This window comes from Tenrec ecaudatus, chromosome 4, assembly GCF_050624435.1.
Source record: "Tenrec ecaudatus isolate mTenEca1 chromosome 4, mTenEca1.hap1, whole genome shotgun sequence".
NCBI classification, from domain to species: domain Eukaryota; kingdom Metazoa; phylum Chordata; class Mammalia; order Afrosoricida; family Tenrecidae; genus Tenrec; species Tenrec ecaudatus.
The window spans coordinates 84485156-84509201 of record NC_134533.1 but is presented as its reverse complement, the minus strand read 5'-3'; the positions used below and the strand labels follow the sequence as shown (position 1 = coordinate 84509201).

Below are 24046 nucleotides of genomic sequence, written 5' to 3'. Positions count from 1 at the left end.
AAATAGTATCTATTTCTCACAATAGTTCATGACTATAAGTTTTTAATCATCGCCATTTTAAAATGAAGTAATTAAACTTGGAAGGCATGCTATTCACCTGAAAGGATGGAATATTTCAGCGGCTCAGCAAATTAAAGCTTAGAATGGCTGATGTAGTGGCTGCTCTGCTCCCACATTAATTGTCACCCCGATACCGACTCCACTGTTTTGGTTTTATAATCAGCACTTGTCATTTAAAAAGGAGGAACAAGAAGACCTTTCTCTCAGAGTCCAGTGTAATAATCATTAAGAGAACCATCATATCATATGTTCCATTAAATGCGTGATACGCCATCTAATTGGCATGCACTACAAGAACTGCTATCTGTACTTCAGAAATGATAGTTAGAAAGACAAAGAATGAATCGGGGAGTTTAGCTGGTGCACTATGGAGCTTTGGAAAACCTATGAGCGTCATGGACTTTTCTCAAAGACTCCTTTAAAACTCCCAGGAAAGAATTAAAATTTCCACCAAATTCATTCCATTTAAGCATGGGGCATCTACTATGTTTCATGCACAATAAGTAGGTTAAAATATAGTCTCTGTGACAAGCAGTTGACTATATAATGAATTAGATTTATGAAAAGGTAATAAGTTCTGCAAACTCAAAACATCTATAGCAAAGTCATTCAAGAAAGGAAAAAAACCTCAAATACATGTTTCTAAATTTCCCAAATAACTAATCTAAATATTATATAGAAAAGAAGAAAAAAAGCCAACTACCCGTTGTCCTCACTTGTTCACATATGAACTGTGAAAGTAAATGGCTGAAGCCAGGTTTCCAGTTTCTTTACGTAACTGTCCAAGGAGCCCTTATCCATCCTAATTTTTTAAGAAGATTGGCTTTTTCCATTCAGAAAAAGAAAAGACCCCCGTGTCACTCAAGAGGTAGAGGAGGATGAAGGCGCTATATGAACTCAGAGCAAAATTAAAGCTGAAACAATATTATGGTTTCAGCAGGGCAAAGTACATGGGTCACAGAAACGAAGCCGCGTTGTAACAATCTGTAGTGAGCCTTAGTTATTTTCGCACAGAGCCTGGCATTCCCATTAACCTCAAATAAGAACGAGAACCAGGCTTCAGACGACAGACAGTATGTTATTTTTTTCCTCGGAGGTATTATAAACATAAATAAGAGCTACAGATTATTTAACCAGTATGGTAATTCATAAAACTGTTATCATTTGATAAAGAAAGGGCATTAACATGAGGATTATTGTACTCCTAAATGAACAAGCCACTGACTTGTTCACCAATCACACTGTGCTATAGATAAAATGCCAACAGTTGTCTTCCAGCCAAGTTTCACAACTTTTTAGATATTCTGGGAGACAATTCAATACAAATAAATAACCCACAAAAACTGGCCATCAAAAGTTAAAAGGATATATAATCTTTTTACTGCTATTATGTTAAACACAGCATCTGGATCCTTTACTCCTGGAATGGTATAATGGAATGTCACTTAGTTCTTCCACATGGTGTGTCCTGTACCCAGACTCAAGCCATCTGCCAAGTGCCTTGGGCATCTGCTCATTCCAGAATTCATTCAGAGAAAATCCTTCCCTGATTAGGCATGGTATTGCTTATATCTGGTTGGATTCTCACCATGTCCATCCAGCTGTAGATTCCTCTCTGCATACTCAGTTCCCACTGACTACTATTTCTTCTGGCAGCAAAGGTCCTGAATTATTTTATTAACCTATGTTCAAAGAAGCCTTAAACTACAATGAAAATGGGCACTGGCTACCTCCCCTCCACCCTGAAAAAAGTGTGCTTAAATTCTGATCAGATGAATTATGGGAAAGCCTCTCAATTCAATCTACTGTAGAATCTAGGTTTTTCAATGGTATACTGTAATCGTCCAAACTTAGTCGACACAAAAGACTTGCCTTTAAAATTTTCCATGCTTATTACACCAAGGAAACACAATACCATTCTGGAGGTTTCCAAGGTCGTTTGTATTAGCAGTTAGCATAGTTTCTAGTAAGGTTTAACATACTTCTCCCATATTAATTTATGATGGTATTTGTATTTTTATTTTTAAATAAATCAATTACATGAATGTATACTTATTTTAGGTTGAATCCTAAATTAGTACCTTGAGAATACAAGTTATTAGGTATAGATTTCATGATTAAAAATAAAATAAATATCCATTTTAATCCAATTATACACTTAGTTATTTCTCTTAACAAATTCCAGATTTCTTTTGCCGACAGTGTAGAAAACAAAATTCCTTTTCAAAAAAAATTTTACAAGCCATAGCATAGAGAAAATCCTTTTGGGGATGTTTTGAAAACGTCTTGTCTAAATACCAATCCAGTTTCCACCCAAGAAGTTAGAAGAAGACGAGCAAAGAGTGTTTCTCGGAGTGGGACGACTCAGTATTGTCATTCTCGAGAGATAATGAGGAGACGCACTGTATAATCTGTTCGAAACCAAGTCTTCACAACACCCCAAGTTTGAGCACTTTGAAACAGAAAACATGACTTGGCTTTCTAGGTCTTCAAATTTTAATTAACAATAATAGACCAGGCTAATTGGGGGTGGAAGTTGCAAAGTTCTAAGAATATTTCTAAATGTAACCATTTAGGTGCATTAAATATATAGGGCACAGCAAAAATGAGGTGTGTGTATATGTTGGCCAAATTTTTCACCTGAAAATTCTGTTTATAACAAGAAATAGTGTGGTTAATATTTTAATAGCATATGCCCCTAAGGAAAGCAGGTGGTTCCTGGTACATCCTGTCTCCGTTTCTGATCTATCCTAAGCATAAATTCCTTCGTGTTAATTAAGTTAGAGGCCAAAGCACAAACTGGCATTTGTGAAAGCATGACTTCATTTTCATAAAAAGGAACAAGGTAAAATGGCCAGTTTTTAATGAAAACTAAACATTAAAATATTGGTAATTATTCTTCTTTGAAATTTTCATTAGCGTTCACATCTTACATGTACTGAGGTCTACTTCGGCAAAATTAAATTATTCAATTAGAAATATGCAGAATGCAGTCAAGTATTAGAAGAAAACATTCCCCATCACTTTTAACAATACAGTCACACTGGATTTCATTTTGGACTGTTATGCTACTGAAAGTAAAAAATAAAATCTGACTGCTGTACTTGTATCAATTAACTTTCAACACAAAAAAGATCCCGATTATTATTTCATCCAATAGATATAAAATGGTTTCAAAAAGTTCATGGAAAAATTGAATTGAGAGATAATAGGATTTTCCCATAGTACTGGCTAATATTTGATTTTTTCCTTACATTATAAATACAATATGGACAATTTAATTTCAAAGAAGAGATTAAAAATGTCTATCCAACTGTTATGTGATCAATTTCTTTAGGGTATTTATAAGAAAATCAGGATTTATCTCATGTATGAACAGATTAGATAGGCTTAATTTAAAAGACCAACCTTTTTTTTTTCAAGGCCAATTTCAGTAAACAATTTATATAAGCTAAACTCAATTCTTTTCTTTCTGTAAGAATTATTTAAAAGTACACTCTCCTATACTGCATAAATATCTATTTTGAACACACTGTAAACTAGCTTATAAAAGCTAATACGCATGCTCAACTGAATTATCATGATATGCAATCAGACTCATTTTCTACAAACACAAAGCTCACCTTAAAAAAAAACAAACCTATAAGTCACAAATTTTTAAGATGGAGCCTTAATAAGATCCACGAGTGGATCTCATGGACTCTTCAACCCTCAAGAAACTGAATGTAGATTGGTATAAAAGTATGTGTGCATATGTCCTTTTATCTATGTGTCTTTCATCAGTTTCTCAGGACACTCATTTACCTAATCTTGCTACTAGAGACCGTTCTTCATAATAACCAATACTCAAATTGTTTCCACTGACATGTTAATGTAGATGTTAAGGTAATAACCATTTCTGACTCACAGTAACCTCATGTGTGCCAGGTAAGGTTCTGTTTCATAGAATTTCCATTTCCATGGGGTTTTCATAGGATTTTTCAGAAGTAGATCATCAGCTCTTCCCTCCAAGGAGCTTTGGGGTGAACTCCAAACTCCAATGTTTCAGTTAGCAGCCAAGTATGCCAACCCTATGACTCTAGCTCAGTGGTTCTCAACCTTCCGAAGGCCGCAACCCTTTAATACAGTTCTTAATGCTGTTATGAATTGGGTGACCTGTGTGAAAGTGTCATTCAACCCCCAAAGGGGTCGCAACCCACGGGTTGAGAACCTCTGTGTCTGGCTACTCTAGCTACAAAAGCAAGCCAAACTCAATGGTACTAAGTTGGTTTTGACTCACAGCAACCCCACAGGACAGAGTAGAATTGCCCCTGTGGTTTCCAAGGATGTCAATCTTTGCAGAAGCAGAAAGCCTCATCAGCTGGCGGGTTCTAACGAGGGACCTTGCAGTAAGCAGCCCAACATGTAAATCCACTGTGTTATGAGGGCTCCGAGCTACTAATCAGCACATAGGAATGTATGTAAATATTTCTAATGCCTTATTTGGGTCTTACTTAAGTATTTTAAAACACATTGTGAAAAACTAATATTAGTCTTGTTTTCATAAATAATGTAAATGTTTCACAACAATAACAACTTGTCATTTTCACAGAAAACTTTATAGGCCTGTGACTAGGCAGCTGCCAATAGGATCAAGATGAATCACTGAAGAAGGAGGATTCAGGCATGATTACCAATTTAGAAAAGGAAAGAAAATGAGCATCAGGAATATATTCATTTTTCAGATTATTTGGGCAAGAGAGAGTTACAGAAACTGGGTCCCCCCAAAAAAGTAAATCTAACGAAAAAAATCAAGTCATTAAAATAGACAGACTCAAAGGTTATTACAAAGACAACCCATTTAGAACAATAGCTTTTGTGTAATAGGAATTATACAAAAAGCTGCTGAAAGTTTCCTGCTTAGTATATTTTGTTAACTGCTAATCGCTGAATTAATCACAAATTTTTCTAAAGATAATTAAAAACATATTGCAGCAGTGCATTTCCAGGGTTGTTCTGTTAGGTGCCACTGAGTTAGTTCCAACTCATAGCGACCTTATTATAAGAGAGCAAAGCCCTCACATTGTTATGCTTGAACCCACTGTAGCAGCCACTGTGTCAAGCCATCAGTAGGGATCTTCCTCTTTTGTGCTAATCTTTTACTTTATCAAGCATTATGTTCTTCTCCAGGAACCAGTCTCTGCTCGGAGCACGTACATGAGACAAAATCTGGCCGACCTGGTTTCTAAGAAGCATTCTAGCTGTCCTTGTCCTGATGAGACAAGTCGAGGTCCTGGTGGTGTAGTGGGTTATACACTGGCCTCTAACCACAAGATCAGCAGTGTCAACTCACAGCTCCTTCAGGGGAAAAGATAAGAGTTTCCGGTCCTGGAACGATCCAGTCTCAGAAACCCACAGGGGCAGGTCAACTCTGTCCTACAGGATATGCCGAATCAGAACAGACTCGATGGCCGTGCAATACCAACAGGGAGCTGCCACAATACAGGAGAAGATCTGAAAGGGAGGATAGCACTACGAGACGGTGCTAATGAAGAATATTGGGAAGCAAGAGAAAAGAACAAATCTGTCTTGGAAGAAGTACAGGCAGAAAGCTGTTCCTTAGAATAGAGCTTTGCATCTGTGCTTGATGTGATGTAGGACTCATGAACTTTATACTTGATATCTTAAAAGACTGGTCCCTAGAAAAGGACATCAAGTTTGATAAAAGAGAAGGTCAGGGGGAAAAAAGATGAAGGCCCCAATGAGATGGACTGACACAGTAGCTGCAACAATGGGCTCGCACATAGCAATTCTCAGGAGAGCATACACTTCCATAGTACACAGGTTCGAAATCAACTTGAAAATACCTGAACACAAGCAGCTGGGTTGTCTAAATTTGCCAACCTCTCAGTAGTCAAGGGCCCACTCATTTGCACTATCAAAGAATGTCTGTTAATAACTGTGTTCACAAAATATTAAGTTGCCTAGTACAATATAATTAAAATAAATACATGAAATCTTTTAGAAACAAATATTTAAAATTTCCATGAACCCCTATTTGTGGAAAACTTGGAATTGCTCATTACTGGATAGTAATGAATGGCATTGTTCCAAGGTAAATAATGGAATAGAAATTATAAGTGAAAATTAAATCTTCTGGCACCTAATTTCATCAGTGTTGACTAAAAGGTCAACTGCTTTTAAAAAGTAAAATAAAACATACTTTTTAAGGACACACATTATGTGAGACCACTACTGGGGCTAGGGAGGACAAGTTAAAGACTTTTATATACCAAAGGGAATGTAAACTTTGGAGTTTGCCAAGGGGAAGGGAGCGGCAAAGGAGGAGAGATAAAGCAATAGATTAGACTTCTGACAGATATTAATTTGGGTAAAATGGGGAGAAGATTAAATTGGGAGTGGGTGAGGAGTAAAGTAACGGGGGGCGGGAAGGGGGTGAATGGCCTTTACTGTTGGCTCTCAAGGTGATGATCTGAAATGTAAGCCTCCATGTAATGTATAATTTATATATATACTTTTCAATAACCAATTACAATGTATATTTTGGCTGCTTACTCAGCATTATTTAATACTTTCAGTGAAAAAATGGATCTTCTAACTAGTTTTTGTAACTGAAGTAACCGCATAACTGAAAGCATAGCTGCAGTCTTTCCTTCCCATAACATTCCATAGTGATATGATGTAGGAAAGAAAGTTTTATATATTGAAAAGAAGACCATTTACTTAAGCAAACACTATAATCATAGGTATATGTATGCACATATGTATGTATGAATGCTCATATATACATTTATGTGTGCATCTATATTAATAAATACAGCAAGACTATAGCAAAATACCAAAAAAAAAGCAACAGGCATGAAACTGAAATGCCTTCTAAGCAATTCCAGCTCACAGGAACTCTACGCAACAGAGCAGAAGTGCTGTCCTTGTGGCGAGCAGTCTGTACGTAAGTAACCCTGCCACCTGGGCCCCTTCACGGCATCAGCAGAGAGGTTTTCTTAAAGAAAACGCTCCTTTGCTTGATGCTCTACATACACAAACAAACTTCCCAGTAATGGTCTTCTTTGAATAAAATTTTCACTATCTACCACTAATCCAGGAGCCTGAGGCATAAGTTTAAGTGATTGGTTGCTAACCACCAGGAAGTAGTACAAACCCACCAGCTACTCTACAGGATAACAGACCTAGCAATATCCTTCCATACAAATCCGTCTGGAAAGCCTATGGGGCAATTGTCCTCTGTCATATAAGGTTGTGAGAAGTTAGAATCACTTGATGGCACCCAACAACAAAGCACTAATCCCACTGTTCACTTTTCCTGTCTTATGAGTTTTACCAAGAAAACTGTACTGCACTGCTGCAAAAGCATGATCTGCATACATGGAAGCTAGAATAAAAGGGGGGTTTTCACTGTTAAATGCTTGGAGAAGATCACCTGATGTTACTACAGGACGGCATTACACTGAATTAGCCAGTCTAAGAAGGGAGTTTTCATCTGTTTAGTTACCTCAGAAAACTCTGGAATGACAAAATTAAGATTAGGAGCAATGCTGAAATCAGCAATCACAATTATTACTACTACTAAAATTTAGCAATGTTCACAATGCTCGAAAAAAGAATTTAATCAGGCAATCTCATTTTCAATATTTAGAAATTTCCCAACATTACCTCACTATAAAATGGTATTGATGGGAAAGACTGTAGTTCCAGTTCACTTATACATTCTGCTGCTATACTGAACACACCTGTTCCTCGCTCATCAACTATCTCATTATCTGACTTGCATGTATAATAGCAAAGAATCTATTTTGCACATTAACAGCATATGTCTGGCAGTAAGGAACACTACGGTTCCCACTAAGTCCATGACAGTATAATGCCAAGAATATAAGCCCAATGATACAGAACATCACTACAGTCATGACAGCTCTTCTTTTAAACAATTCTACAAATTAGGAATATATTTAAAAAGATATAGTCCCATTGGAGTTATGAAGAATATATTTACATTAAATAACAAAATCTAACTCAATTAAAAATTTTATATTCTGAAGGACAATGTGTTATTCTGGAAAACACTGAAGGTTTGAAGTTCACGTTGTTATAGTGTATGACTTAGAGCAAATTAGGTAACCTCAGCCTCAGTTTTTAAAATGAATGGAGCTAAGAAAGTACACCCTTATGGAGCTGTTTTGAGGACATAATAAAACAATATGTGTAAAGCATTTCGTGCATTATTTGGCACACAGATGAGGTTCAATAAATGGTGATAATTACTGCTTCTTTAGTTTGGAAATTTTTATGTTTTCAATTAAGTAAACAATATTGCCTGAGGACAAATCATTAAAGTGGAAACATGTAGTCATCAAATTTCAAAGAGAGATCTAAGAATTACCTGGAAAATCTACTGAACTATTTCTGGTACTGCCCCTATTTTCAGAGCCTTTCACAACAACCAAAGTCCTAAAACAAATATCCCTAGCCTCCAAACGAAAAGATCTCTCAGCTGCCACGCAGTGCCATGTGTCCTACTTCCATCTCCGTACCCTTTACCCCAGGGGTGTCAAACTGGCAGCCCATGGGGCGTATGTGGTCCCAGAGGTAATTTTTTGTGGCCTGCGATGCTCAGAAATAAAATGAAATTAGAAAAAAATTGTAATGAAGAAATAGCGCTATGGGAAGATCGAGGCAATACCATACCCACAATTCCCTCGTTAACCCTTTAACTACTGAAGACGAGGATACACGTGGCCCAGTGCCTGTCCTGGGGGCCAGTGGACTTGTGTCAACGCGCTGACTCAGTTCCGGCGACGTTTGGAAGCGATATGTCTGCCACTCTCGGTGTCACGTCATGTAAACAGATTCCAGCAGCGAAAAGGTTAAAAAGGGCACTCTGGGCTGTGCCGTTATGAATCATACCTCGCAGCAGCGCTAGTTAACATTTTTAGAGGGAAGCCATTACGATTGTGCATCACGTTTGTCAACTGTCCAACATTTTGTGTTTTTTATTAGTTACTTTGTTATATTTTCCAGTCACAACATGAAGAGGTAAGTGAAAACTAGTAGGAGGAAAGCGCTGGCAAGTTTCAGGTAAAAAAGAATAATTTTAGTTTTATAAATAAATGTTTAAATAAAGAAATGATATGGTATTTTAATTATCCTATCCATATTCCTGAGTCCTCACTTCAAAATAGAAATACAAACGTGCTGTGGCCCACGGGAATCTTGCCTGTTGTTGCCCAAATGGCCCGTGTTTTCCTGGAGTTTGACACCCCTGCTTTGCCCCAGGCTCCTAAGGCTCTGGGCTAAGCACTGATGAGTTTAAGTGTTAAAATCACTGCAAAGAGTGGTGGTTAACAGCTACTTCAGGTTCCTGGGTGGCAAAAACAGTCCTGATCATCTGCTAAAGGTTGGTAGTTCTAACTCCCCCAGAGACTACATGGCGGAAAAGCCTGGCAAACTGCCTCCATGAAAATCACAGCCAAAACAGACCCTACAGAACGACCATGTGATCTGTGGAGTCACCAGGAGCTGGCAAAAGGTTTAGGTTTGTCTGTCCACTTGTTTAAGCTAGCTGATAAGCTATTCCTGACATAGCACACCTTGCCTACATAAAGTGCTTACCTGTCTGCTTTCTGCTTTCATAGAAGATTACTAGGGGAGAGAGGTTTGATGAATCTTTAACAGGGTAGCGATGAAGTGCTCAGCTGGTAAGTAAAAGGCTTGCAGTTCACAGTCCTTTAGGCACTCTGAGGAAGAAAGGCGTGACAGTCTGCGTGCAAGAAGACGACAGCTTTGGAAATCTTATAGGGTCATTGGAGTTGGAATGGACTAAACAGCAATAGGTTTGGGTATTTATTGTTATTGTTTGTTTTGCTATGTTGTCTTTTCTTGAAGCAATATTCTTATCAACACAGCTTCTAGATATCATACTAAATTTAAAAAACTAAAATAAAAAATCCAAACAAGATCATTTAAATTTTAAATTATCACTTTATAAATGTGGGTGTATGATTTAAATAGTAAAACTGCAAATTGTCCAAAACAATAGTTTCTACAATAGTTTCAAAACTACTACTATCCTTACCAAAAAAACCCAACATTTTTAAATATTGGGTATTAAACCTATAAAGTCATTATTCTGTTAACTCTCCTATGTATGCAGAATACACTTAGACATGGTCAATATTCTTTTTTTTTCTTTCAAAAATGCCAATATTGTTAGCAAATGTTTCTGATTAGCTTCTTAGCAACACTGCCACAGGTCATATTAAGGAGACTTTTGCAGAATTTTGCATTCGTTGTTAAATTTGTTTTGCGCTATTTCATATAAGAAATCTTAATCTCCAAACCCCTGCGGAAACAATTTGTACCAAGATACAGGAGGAAAATAAACACATTTTAATCTTCCAAAATCAGTTACATATACCAACATTTGACTCTCTATAGTCCTGGAGTAACTGATATAAATGTTAATAAATTTTCTCAATTCTCATTTTTGTCAACTATGTACAGAAATGCATTACTAAATTACTGATTAAATCACAGCATTTCACAAATTACTATATATTAACCTCAGATGCAATTTCTGATGTTTTGCCAACAATCTGAAACAGTGTGGCGTTAAGTCCAGCTATCTGCATATCATTGTCTCACTTTATGAAATGAAATGCAGTTTCCTTCAGTAAAACTATTAAGAAATGAATCATATTTTAAATGACTGGAGCGGTGATTCCCAACCAACAATGCAAACCTAACTAAACAGACCTAGTAAAATAAGTAAAATGAAGATTACTGTTAGTGAGAAAACAGATCCCCATGTTCACGCACAAACCTATTTCCCAAAGTTCTCATCTTCATGACCCAAGGAAGGATAAACCGTCACCAAGGGATGCACTATTTTCCCATTTTCTTATCCTGGAACCCAGCAGCAGAGTGGGAAATAGGAAGACGCAGAGCATGTGCTCACAAGTCAGCTCCAACCTACAGCAATCTTATGCATATATATCCTCTACTGCTGTCGCCATTGTGTCAATCCATCTGATTAGGTTTCTCCTATTTTTTCGACCCTCTATATCAGCAGTTCTCAACCTGTGGCTCACGACTCCTTTGGGGGGCAAACGATCCTTTCACAGAGGTCGCATGATTCATAACAGTAGCAAAATTACAGTTATGAAGTAGCAACAAAAATAATTTCATGGTTGGGATGTCACCACAACATGAGGAACTGTATTAAAGGGTCATGGCATTAGGAAGGTTGAGAACCACTGCTCTATACTTTCCTAAGCACGGTATCTTTCGCCAAGAATTGAGCCTTCCTGGTAACACATCCATAATAATCAAGACAAAGTCAGTCTTGCCATTTGTCCTTCTAGGGATAATTCTGGCTGTTCTAGCAAGAACAAAGCCTTAAATTATTATATTCAGCTTTTATTTTAGATTCGAAAACACATAATAAATCATAATGTTTCTGTGTCCAGTAGCTTGTCTCTTTTTCTTCATCTTTTCTCATTAAATTCTGCATGACTGCCCCTTCCCACTGAAAAATTACAATCAAAGAAGCACATGAAGAACAAGAAAAAAAATAACTGACATCGTTTTCTAGCTACCCAGTAGAGCAGTATTACTGCATTTTAAAGATAGGTTAAGTAACTTGAGGGTAATAGAAATTTATAAGTCATATTCCTTCTACAGTAGAAGTTTACAGAATGGATATTCACTACATCTGTAAGAGTTTTATGGGGAAATTCGAACAGAATAAATTGAATTCATGTATTGGCATGTAAGATAGGAAATATGGGGAGGAAAATTAATAGAAATAAGTATTATGTAGAACAGTTTGAATGGAACAGAACACAACAGTTTGAATGGAACAGAAACTACAGCAGTATAAAAGAGTTAAACATCCAGGGATCGCCTGGGAGCTCGTCTGGGAACCGGAAGCCAGGGGTTGCGTTGAGAAAATGGCAGACAAGACAGACATGGGACAAATTGCCAGCTTCGATAAAGCCAAGCTGAAGAAAACGGAGACGCAGGAGAAGAACCCCCTGCCGACCAAAGAGACCATTGAGCAGGAGAAGCGCAGTTAAATCTCCTAACCCTGGAGGATTCGTCCCCTCCATCGTCCACCAGAATGAAGTGGAGGAAGAGTCACCTGCAAGATGGACACGAGCGACAAGCTGCACCGTGAACCCACCGGCCCCTGGGTCTCCGAAGAGACTACCAAATTCTCCGGTTCCCCCTGGGATACTACAGAAAATTATTTGCATGATTAATGAAAATAAAACACACCTCGTGACAAAAAAAATAATTAAACCTTCAAGCAAGGGTGTTGTTTATATCTTCACAGGAGGGAGGAAGGGAGGGAGGGAGTGAAGGAGGGGGAGAGAGAGAGAGAGAGAGAGAGAGAGAGAGAGAGAGAGAGAGAGAGAGAGAGAGAGAGAGAGAGAGAGAGACCAGACTTAAACCTGGTGTGCCAAGACGTGAATGCAACATACCTGCACGAAGCAGGGAACCAATAGAGAGGTCTGCGGGCCAGCCCCAATCCCAACTATGTGTAAACCACCCCTCCCCCAGAAGAAGTCACTTCAGAGAACAGCATTGAAGCTACAGCTAAGGGAGCAGGGCATAGCTGATCAAAGCACAAGGAGCAAATGAAGACGGAAGGGGAGAGGGTGAAACGCATCCTGGCACATCAAGCCCTGAGGACGATATTCCTGCTCAGAGCAGCCAATGCACAGAGAGGACGCTAAGGCCGGCCCCATCAGGAGACAAGACATCCCTCACTGAATAATAGCGCTTCGAAGGACAACACTGAAGTCACAGTGCAGAAATTGTGCATGATCTGATCCCACCACTCCAGGGCAAAAGGGTAAGGGTGTGCAACAGTTCAGCAAGGGGAGCAAATCAATGACGTCCCCAGGGGATACCAAAAATAGACTTTGGGGTCAGGTTGTAGCATCCCATCAGACTCGACCAGAAACACTCCTAAAGGTCAATAAACTGACATTGAACTATTTATAGGTTTTTCTCATTTGCTTTTTTTGTCATGAGGTTTTTATTTTGTTTTCTTCTGCTGTTTTGTTTTGCTCTGTCTTTTTTGTGTGCTTATTATTATCTCTGCAGGTCTATGTAGAAATGATAGGTGGGATAAACAATCTGGAAGAGAAAACAACTGGACTGACAGTTCCTGGGGGACATGGGAGAGGGGGAGCGAGGGAGAGGAAGTGGGTGCTAACAAACCCAGGGACAAGGAAACAACAAGTGATCCAAAATCAATAATGAGGAAGGTATAAGAAGCCTGGTAGGGCTTGATCAAGGGCACTGTAATCAAGATGAATTACTGAAACCTAAATGAATGCCGAACATGATACTGAGACAAGAAGAGAGTAAAAGGAAATAGAAGAAAGAACTTGGAGGCAAAGGGCATTTATAGAGGTCTAAATACAGGCATGTATATATGTAAATACATTTATATCTGAGGATAGGGAAATATATCTATGAACATATATTTATAGGTTTAATATAAAGGTAGCAGACAGACACTGGACCTCTACTCAAGTACTCCCTCAATGCAAGAACACTTCGTTCTATTAAACTGGCATTTCATGATGCTCACCTTCCCAACACGATCGCTGAAGACAAAGAGGGTGCACAAACAAATGTGATGAAGAAAGCTAATGGTGCCCAGCTATCAAAAGATATAGCATCTGGGGTCTTAAAGATTTGAAGATAAACAAGTGGCCATTTACCTGAGAAGCAGCAAAGTCCACATGGAAAAAGCACACCAGCCTGTGTCATCATGAGGTATTGATGGGATCAAGTATCAGGTATAAAAGACCCAGACCAAAAATCAAATCATTGTGAATGAGTGAGAGTGCAGAGCGGAGACCCAAAGCCCATCTGTAGACAATTGGACATCCCCTTACAGAAGGGTCACATGGAAGAGACAAGCCAGTCAGGGTGTAGTATAGCATGATTGAAACATACAACTTTCCTCTAATTCTTTATTGCTTCCTCTCCCCCACCCCCCACCTCACTCTCATGACCCAATCCTACCTTAAAAATCTGGCTAGACCAGAGCATGTACACAGGTACAGATAGGAGCTGGAAACTCAGGGAATCCAGGACAGATAAACCCCTCAGGATCCATAGTGAGAGTAGCAATACCAGGAGGGAAAGGGCAAGGTAGGGGGACAAAGGGGTACCTGATCACAATGAACTATATATTACCCCCTCCCAGAGGAATGGACAACAGAAAAGTGGGTGAAGGGAGACACTGGCTAGTGTAAGACTTGAAATAATAATAACTTATAAATTATCATGGATTGATGAGGGAGAGAGGGTGGAAAAGGGAAGGAAAAAAATTTGAGCTGATACCAAGGGCTCAAGAAGGAAGAAAATGTTTTCAAAATGATGACGGCAACAAATGTATAAATGCAATGGACGGATGTATGGATTGTGATAAGAGTTTTACGAGCCCCCAATAAAATGATTAAAACTAAATAAATAATAAAAAGTTAAACCGAGAAGATCAAATTACATGTGGCCTTAAATGCCAAGAAAAAGGCTTGAATTTGATGGATCATCTGTTTATAGTGCTGCTATAACAGAAATACCACAAGTGGATGGCATTAGCAAACAAAGCCATCTCTCCGAGTTTAGACATCTCACACCGGAATGTGGGTTGTGCTTGTATCCTTTCTACACCTGTAGGGCCAGTATTTGTATGTTTTTAAAGATCTCCACGTGTCCAGGTTCCCAGCAGAGGCACCAGGGTTCAAAGTCAGTATTCTGCCCCCAGCTCTTCTTTCTTTGTGATTATAGGTCTCTCTGATCTCTGTTCACTCGTTTAATTACTATTAATCTCAAAAAAGTGCTCCATATACAACTTAATCCTGTAGATTGTATCTGGCTTTATTAACATACTTGCTTCTAATCTGGCCTTTTTAATATCATAGAGATCAGGATTTGTAACACATAGGATAATTACATCAGATTATATAATAAAGAATGACATAATACTGAGTCATACCCCAGATAAATTAATATATATTTTGGGAGGACACAATTCAATGAATAATTATCTATATGAATATTAAATCAACACATTAAGCAAAGATTAGCTAATTCTAGTATAGATATATGAGTCATGACTTAGAAAAAGACACCTTTTTCCCCAAATAAAAAAAATACACTAACCTTTGAAGCTTTACCTTGAACCTTAATTGTAATGTAATTTTACTTTATACTATAAACTAATTAACCAAATCAAAAAAGAACAGTGCTCTAGAACTAAGGAGAAGTAGAGAAGCTAGGGGGCGGTGGCTTCAGAAATTTTATTTTATGTGAGTAAAAGAACTTAGGGCAAAAAACTATCGAAGTGAAAGGGAAACGGAAAAAATGTGAGCAAAAATATTTTACTTGAAGAGATAGTACAAAAAATAGTTAATAAAGTCTGTAGTCATTCTATCTACACAAAAATATTAGAAGCTACTTTTCCAAAGGTCTTTCATGTTTCCGATGTCTTGTGAGAAACATGTTGCCTTTTGTTCCAGAATATCTTCAAACCATGCTTACTAAAGTGAACAACGTTGCAAGATACAGTTTATATACCTACTGCTCACTCTAAAATATTTGGACTTTCCTTTCCTCTAAGGCAATTACTGTATTTACAGGTGACCATTGGCCCTCTGCACTTTATCACATGGAAACCTGGACACAGAATGATGCCAAGAACATGATGCCACTCATGGTTACTTCTACCATGAGGAACAAAGTCCTTCGGCTCTCTCCCCAGACGCCAATATCTGCTGCCACCATCCACAGAACCTACAAGCTAACTTGCAAGCCTGCAAATAGGGTAAACGTTCTGACCTTTTTCATTTTTTCACAATGATGCTCGTTTACCAAGAATGACAAGGTAACATTTAATTACTTTTGAGTTTACAGCAAATTAAAAATTCCAATATAATCTACTTCATGGGTTATCAATGTTAAGCTATGTGAAAAAAATACATATAAATACAATAGTACAGGGTTTGACCAAAAAATGTTAATTTGCATGCATTTTGTTAAATATACATACCTGCATAATGTACAATATAAAAGTATATTTTATAAACACAAACATATAGCATGTCAGTTGTCCCTCAACAGTTAATAAGTTAAACTTATAAAGAGATAATGATAAGAAAAGATTTGCAAAATTTTCTTTAAGATTAAAAGCAAAAGCATGTGCATACTTGTGTGTATGTGTGTGTCAGTGTTTATGCATGTAAATGTCCACTATATCTCAACAAATAACCATGTATTACATATCATTCTACAATGATGCATGTGTGATCATGAAAATAATCTTCCTGGATACTTACCATTGATTTAGTTTTAATGTATTTCAGCAAACTAAGCGAGATTTTGCAATCTACTTATTATGCATGTAATTTTTGCAAGTATCGTTTTTCTGAAGTTATGGGAGAAAAAATAAAGGCATGTTAACAAGAACCTAACCTGCCTCTCACATTTCCAAAAGTGGAACCTCCATAATGTACAGCTGACATTAGCTGTCATTATATGATAAAATTAGCTCTTCAAAAGTAGCTGATATTTCACAGTGACCATAACAATTACCATGTTATATTCACTGGCTGCATCTGGAAAAATACATAATCACAAAATTGCAGAAGAGTAAGAGTCCGAGAACCCTCTGTGCTGAACGAAAGCTTTTCATTAGTGAAATTTAAACTGTAACTACCCAACATTCTCATTAAATTTTTAGAAATCAGGAGTAAGTAAACTAGACAGATTCATTGTATTCCCTTTTACAGAAGTAGTTTATTTTCAATACAAAAAAATAATGATAATGGAGCATGAAAAAACAGAGTAATTTAATAAAAATTAAGCTGCACTAAAAATTAAAGCCTGTAAGATTGTGTGTATGCTATGTCTTCCTTCTTAAATATAACACAATGGAACAGAAACAAAGCTTGCAAGACTCACATCCTAAAACAGTAACTGCTAGAAATGTGACCGGGGGAGTAACGTAAGTTCTCTATCTTAGTTTTCTCAAGTGCAAATAGCAAAATTAGTTTCTAACAATTAAGTTAGATACAATAACAATACTAATATGTTAGTTTCCCGGCCTTGCTAAAAACTGAAAGAATCGTAAAATAATATGAACTAAAAGATCAGTATTTTATTATATAACTCTGATAATCTTGAATTCTAACAAGATTACTTAAACATCCAATTAGGTTAGTTTCCAGATGGTAAGATTTTTTTATGTATTTAGACATAGCCTTAACACTACCATGAGTACTCCATTACAAACATTTAGGCGAATAAGTTACTTTCTAGTAAAGATAGAAATTAAGTATTTTAATTATCCCATAATTAGAAAATATTTTGCTTCTATATAATAATAATTCCTGATCAAGAATTGCTAATATTTACAAATTTTAATGACCGCTTTATAATAATTACTCATGAGACTTAGAGAAAAAAAGCAAGTTATATTAATGGCTGATGTCAAATTCCATTATAAGTACAAGGTTTGAAAAACGATCTAAAAGTTAATGGAAAGTTCTCTCGTGGCTTCCCAAACCCAAGTTCCTTTTCTCCTCTGCTCATCTAGTCTGATTAATGCCCGTTTCCTCGGTGCCTGAACTAGAAATCTGTCCCACCGCATGCCCTACACACAGTAATTTTTAGATACTACTACCGAGTGTTCAACTGAGTAAACTATTGTTCATTCGAGTTCCTAGCCAGCAGCTCCAAGGCACACACTTGTACATAAAACAGAGCTGAGCACAGAGGTCACAGCTTTCTATGTTCACAGCTTCCCCACACAATCAATCTTGCAGCTGCACTTGATTACTGTCGGACATGAATGTGCTGTCTCTGAGAGGTCGCTCCTGACACTTAGCTTGTTCAGAAACATTAAACCACTTGTACTAGCGTTGCAAGAGTATTTCCCAGTGTCTGACGAACCTTCCTATTCTCAGTTCCGCATTCTTTTGACTGCAAAAGTTAGTCTGAAGCTATCCCCTTCTTTATGAACATCTTTTTAAAAGTATTTGCAAGTGAATTATCAAGCAGCAGTCCAAATTTCTAGTAATGACATCTTAACATTTTAGCAAAGGCAGAGCTAAAACAGTAAGTATAATGATTACAAGTCTATGATTCAGGGTTAAATTCTTCTTCTAAATATATATTATTATTTGCCTTCCCTAACACAGAGGGGGGAAAAAAATCACTGGAGAAACATAATGAGAAAATTTGGACTCATTAATTTAATATGCCTGCAAACCATGACAAAAGGTCTTTCATACTATCAATTATGTTAATATAGCAAAAACATGGTAGAATATAAGAAATGTAATACATACACTTGAAATCACTCAAGTACTGAGTTATAAATTAAATTTCCCATAAGAGAAATTCTATACTATTTCACAATTTTTCCAACTGTAGAAAAAATTATACTTCAAGCAATTATTTTTTAATACCACGGCTCTACTAGACTGCTGTTCCTATACAAAGAAAAATGATGACAGAAAAGTAGATTAGAGACCATTACATGTGCCTACAGCACTAAAAATATGTATGTTTATAGTTATATAAACGTATATACACATACAGGAGCCCTAATGACATAGTAGTAACATGTTGAGCTGCCAACTCCAAGGTCAGCAGTTCAAAACCATCAGCAAACTCCTCCGGAAAAGACAGGACTTTCTACCCCTGTAAGTGTTACAGTCTCAGAAACCACAGTGATAGTTCTACCATGTCATGTGAGGTCGCTATGGGTTAGCATTGGCTCAATGGCAGGGTGTTTGGTTTCTCATACAGATACATGTGTGTGCACAGACGTGTGATATATGTATGCATGTGTGTGTGATATATGTATGCATGTATACATGTTTATAATCACCAGAAATCCTACCCGCTACCATTGTCAATTCCAACTCAGAACCACCATACATAGGATTATCGAGGCTATCAATCTTTATCAGTGTGTGCACACACAAAAATTGTCATCCAGAAGAATCTGACTTATGGAAGCCCATGTTTGCCATGTATTTCAGAGTAGAATTGGGCTTCCTACTGTTTCCAGTTTTCAAAAGTAGATTTCGAAGCTTTCCTTCCGAACTACCTTTGGATAGACTTGAATCGCCAACATTTAGGAGTGTGCAAATCATTCTCCCACCTCGGAAGTGTGTGTGTGTGTGTGTGTGTGTGTGTGTGTGTGTGTGTGTGTGAGAGAGAGAGAGAGAGAACACAGACCTTGCCAAGCTATAATCCTCTCACAAAATTATCCAGTTTGTTTAGTGGGTTTAGCTACACTTTGAAAATATGCCTAATTGTACCAAAGGGATCAGTTATCAGGCATCAAAGAACAAAAATCATATCATTGGCTGCACACCTCCAATGCACACAGACAAATGGGTGCATAAGCAAATGTGGTGAAGAAAGCTGATGGTGCCCAGCTATCAAAATATATAGCATCTGGGGTCTTAAAGGCTTGAAGGTAAACAAGCGGCCATCTAGCTCAGAAGCAACAGAGCCCACATGGAAGGGATCAGGTATAAGGCATCATTAGAAAAAAAAAAAATCTTACCATAGTGAATAAAGGGGTAAGTGCAGAGTGGAGACCCAAAGCCCATTTGTCAGCCACTGGAGATCCCCTCACAGAGGGGTCTAGGGGAGGAGATGAGTCAGTCAGGGTGCGATATAGCACCGATGAAGAATACAGCTTTCCTCCAGTTTCTAAATGGTTCCTCCCCACCCACCCCCCAACTATCATGATCCGAATTCTACCTTGCAAGTCAGGATAGAGCAGAGGATGTACACTGGTGCAGATAGGAGCTGGAGGCACAGGGAATCCAGGGCAGATGATACGTTCAGGACCAGGGGTGTGACTGGTGGTACTGGGAGGCTAGAGGGTGAGTGGGTTGGAAAGAGGGAACCGATTACAAGGATCTACATGTGACCTCCTCCCTGGGGGAATGGACAACAGAAAAGGGGGTAAAAGGAGATGTCGAACAGGGCAAGATATGACAAAATAATAACTTATAAATTATCAAGGACTCATGAGGGAAGGGGAGCGGGGAGGGAGGGGGAAAAAAAGAGGGCCTGATGCCAAGGGCTTAAGTGGAGAGCAAATGCTTTGAAAATGATGAGGGCAATGAATGTACGGATGTGCTTTACACAATTGATGTATGTATGGATTGTGATAAGAGTTGCATGAGTCCCTAATAAAATGTTTAGAAGAATAAAATAAACAATGAAAAAAGAAAATATGCTTAATTGTAGATAAGCTCTTGTTTCTATGATCAAAAAACATTCACTTGAAAACACATTTAACAAGTAAATTTTTTAACCTAAAATTTTAAGTTTATAAAGTAAAAAATAACAAACTGGTGCCTATCCTCATTTACTGGCTATGATCTTACCAAGTATCTTGAGTTCACTATCTGAAAAAATTTGTCTGAAGTCTTCCATTCTATCAAGGTAGACTTTTAATGGAAATGTAATCTGCCAGTCATGGAAAACTACACAGACTTGACAGATTTTAACAACTGTTAACTAATGCTCTTGAACTCAGTAAGGTAAGTTTTAAGGTCTTCTGACACTATTATTAACCTCAAAAACCAACTTTTGGAAGGTGGACTTGTGGGTTAAAAACAACCGTAAGCAAGCTACAAAGCTGTTGTTCAAAATCTGGCTCACAAACTAATATGCAAAACCTTTAACAGTCCAAGATAATTATTTCTTTAAAATGTCTTAGACAATTCTAGATGCAATCTATAAGTAGATTCCAATTTAAGCCAACAAGAGATATACTGAACTAAAGTGATACAAAATACAAATTTAATTATACTACTTACAAAAATTCTCTTAATATTATAGAACTTTTGGTGCCTTATATGCCTGTCTTAATTATACAGTTACACTGACAACATGAATATCTACAAAAGGCAAAAGAAGAAACTATAATTAATAGGACAATCCTAAGAGTTTTCAGCTACCCAGTATATTAAGCAAGGCACTTGCATTTCATTAGAAATGAAATACTATTAGCACCCATTTATTAGGACAGCCAAAGGTAAATTAGATTTACTTATTAGAAAAACTAAGAAAAACAAATGCATCCTTACAATCACCACAACACAGAAATCTAAGTATGAATATAAAATTTCTTCCCAAATTGTGACTTTATTGAAAGAAAATGATGTGGCAGCCACAAAGACAAAAGTCAAACAAGTGTAATACCGTCAAAGGTGATTCTGTTATAAAATCATCATAATTATCTGCATTAAATGCAAATCTTAATGCTTTCTTAGGACTTTTATTTTTGTTCCAATGACTTGTCTTAGTTCTCCTGTTTCCTCAATAATATCCCCACTTGGTTTATTCTTATTCTTATGATTGATCCTTTAGGGAATAAGGTTTAAAAACAAGAGTAATAGCAAGAACTGTAAACTGTAAACAAAAAACCTAGAAATGCCCATGTCAATTTCCTTTATGAACACCTGTACTTGCCCAAGGTTTGGTATGTGGTATTTGCTCTAACATGGTAAGTATAAGTAGGATATCTAGAAGCACATTTGCACATCTACCAACTCACACGTACAATGTAAACAATTAAACCTAACATACCCTAGAACAATTCGTTAATGTGTACAAATGGTTGATCAATATCAGTTCACTTATTTGTGTCACTCTTTTCTAATCACATCCCAATGAAGAATTTCTGGTTTTTATTGAAAGTATTTAAGCCTGTCCCAAATTCTGACACCAGAATCTTTAAACCTCATCCTTCTACTGCTCTCTGGCACAACTTCAATTACAATAGATTTACTGAAGTTCCAAAACTTCTATATTTTCTTAATATCCCAATATCCTCCAAGATACTGGGGAAACTATGAGATTTTTAAGTTAAAATGTAACTGAGCCCACATTTCCATACCATTATTTACTATAACATGACCCTGAACAAATTATCTTAGTTCTCTCAGGCTCCGTTCCTCTATCAGTAAAATTAGGCAAACTAAGATATCTTTCCCAGATACAGTGGTGTGGATTTCTATACAGTTCATGCAGTTACAAAGATTGAAGTTCACTCATAGTAAAATTAGTAAACACAGTAAACTTTGTGAAAGACACAGTTTAAATATAGTAAACTGTGTGTAAGACAAAGAGTGCAAAATGATCTGGGCAACTGTTGTAGAGATGGAAATAGCTGCCTTCAGAACTGCAAGACATGTTGAAAATAATAGTTCCCATTTGATATCTATAACAAATATTTCTATAAATTTGTAGCAATCATTTTCTACTTATCATATACAGATTGCAGAGCTTTGAAGACTACAGTCTTCAGTATGGATTTCAAGGTTACCATAAATCCCACTCTCATAAAGTCCATTAGGACACAGAGCAACCCTATAAAGAGTTTCTGAGACTTTACACCTTTATAGGAACACACAGCCTCATCGGTCTCCTGCTGGGAAGCTGGTGAATTTGAACCACTGACCTTCAGTATAACAGTCCAACACATGCTTGACAGTACCATCAGGGGTTCCCTTACCTTATCATAAATAAAAGAAAATTTATCACAACCGGATCCAAAAGCACATAGTAATAAGCAGAGCAAATATTGAAGTTATCCAGTAAAATTAAAGATTTGATTTTATTTGGCTCCACAATAAATAGCAAGAAGCACTCACAAAAACACAAGCAAAACTTCTCAAATCATACTATAAAATTAGAAATTAGGAGAGGGGGAAGATGGCCGACAGGGACACCCGCATACTCTGAGAGCTCCTCCAAACAAAGCGGGATTGGCGACCAGGTAGCTGAATAGTAAGAGTCTGGTGAGTGAAATATCCCCCTGGGACAGCACCCCAGTCCTACCCCACGTATTTGTCCGGAGCAGGGGTCTAGGTCAATGAGGACGGACTAGTGGGACATCTCTGGCCACTAAGCTGCCGTGAGCTCACTGGCGACCGGCTTAGGCTCCATCCCCAAACGGACGCCAGCCCAGAGCCACTTGCCTGCCCTGCCTACTCCAGCGGCCCACTCCCCACTCCCCATACGCGGATCTCCACTGGGAGAGAAGCTTTCCTCTCCCGCAGTTCCCCTCTCCCCGCAGGGCAGCGATCTGCCCTCGGGCCCACGTCCCTCCCTCCATTCATCCAAGCTCAGGGGAGCGGACCCGCGGGTTGTCTGGCGACCCCCACGGGGGACCATCCACCCGCACCGCTGCCGCGGACCTCTCCACCTGCCCTCCGTGCGCTGGCCTCCCACCCCCGCCCGCCCCCGCCAGCCCCTGGCAGCCTAGCGCCAGCTCCACTCCTGGCCGGGACCCTGCGCTGAGCACTTCCCGCCAACAGGAGCCATAGCCCAACCCGCGCCTGTCCCGGACCCTGAGCTTCCGCGGAGCGCCGCGCCCCGCGCTGCTGAGTCTGCCCACCAAGGGCCCCCCCCTGCGCAAGGCACAAGAGTAGGTGCCCTCCCCAGGGTGCTGCGGGGACCCCGGCGGCCGCGACTCTGAGCCTGAGCAGAGGAAGGGCGCCATTGCCCCCTGCGGTTTCGCGCCAAGCCTCCTTTGCCGGTGCCATTACCCCCTGCGGTTTCGCGCCAAAAGGGCGGAGAGCGAACACCATTGTTCCCTGCAGTGTCCAGCCCGGGCAGATCAAACACTCCACCTGCAGTCTAGGCTTTGCAGTCCCTGAGGAGCCCTCAGTGAGCTCCAGCCAGCTCTCACCACCTGGGGCCCTGTTGGGTCCCCAGTGCCAGCCCTAAGCCTGCCGCAGCCCGCCCCAGCCACCCCAGGAGACGGCACAGTGGCCTGAGCCTCCACACAATAAGGTTACTCCTGTCTCCCAGAAGCATGGGGCCTATTAAAGGATCAAGGAAAAATCAACAGACCACATCACTCCCAACAAAAAAATCAGAAAAACGAGGCACTTTAACAGACCTA

The 24046-nt window shown here is 38.6% G+C and overlaps 1 protein-coding gene and 1 pseudogene across 1 annotated transcript in view; one reads left to right on the top strand and one right to left on the bottom strand.

Moving 5' to 3' along the window:
- TMEM135 (transmembrane protein 135) overlaps positions 1-24046 on the bottom strand; it is a 241999-nt gene that overhangs the window by 98665 nt on the left and 119288 nt on the right. The gene's annotated exons all lie outside the window — the stretch shown is intronic.
- Positions 12027-12152, top strand: LOC142446979 (thymosin beta-10 pseudogene; annotated as a pseudogene).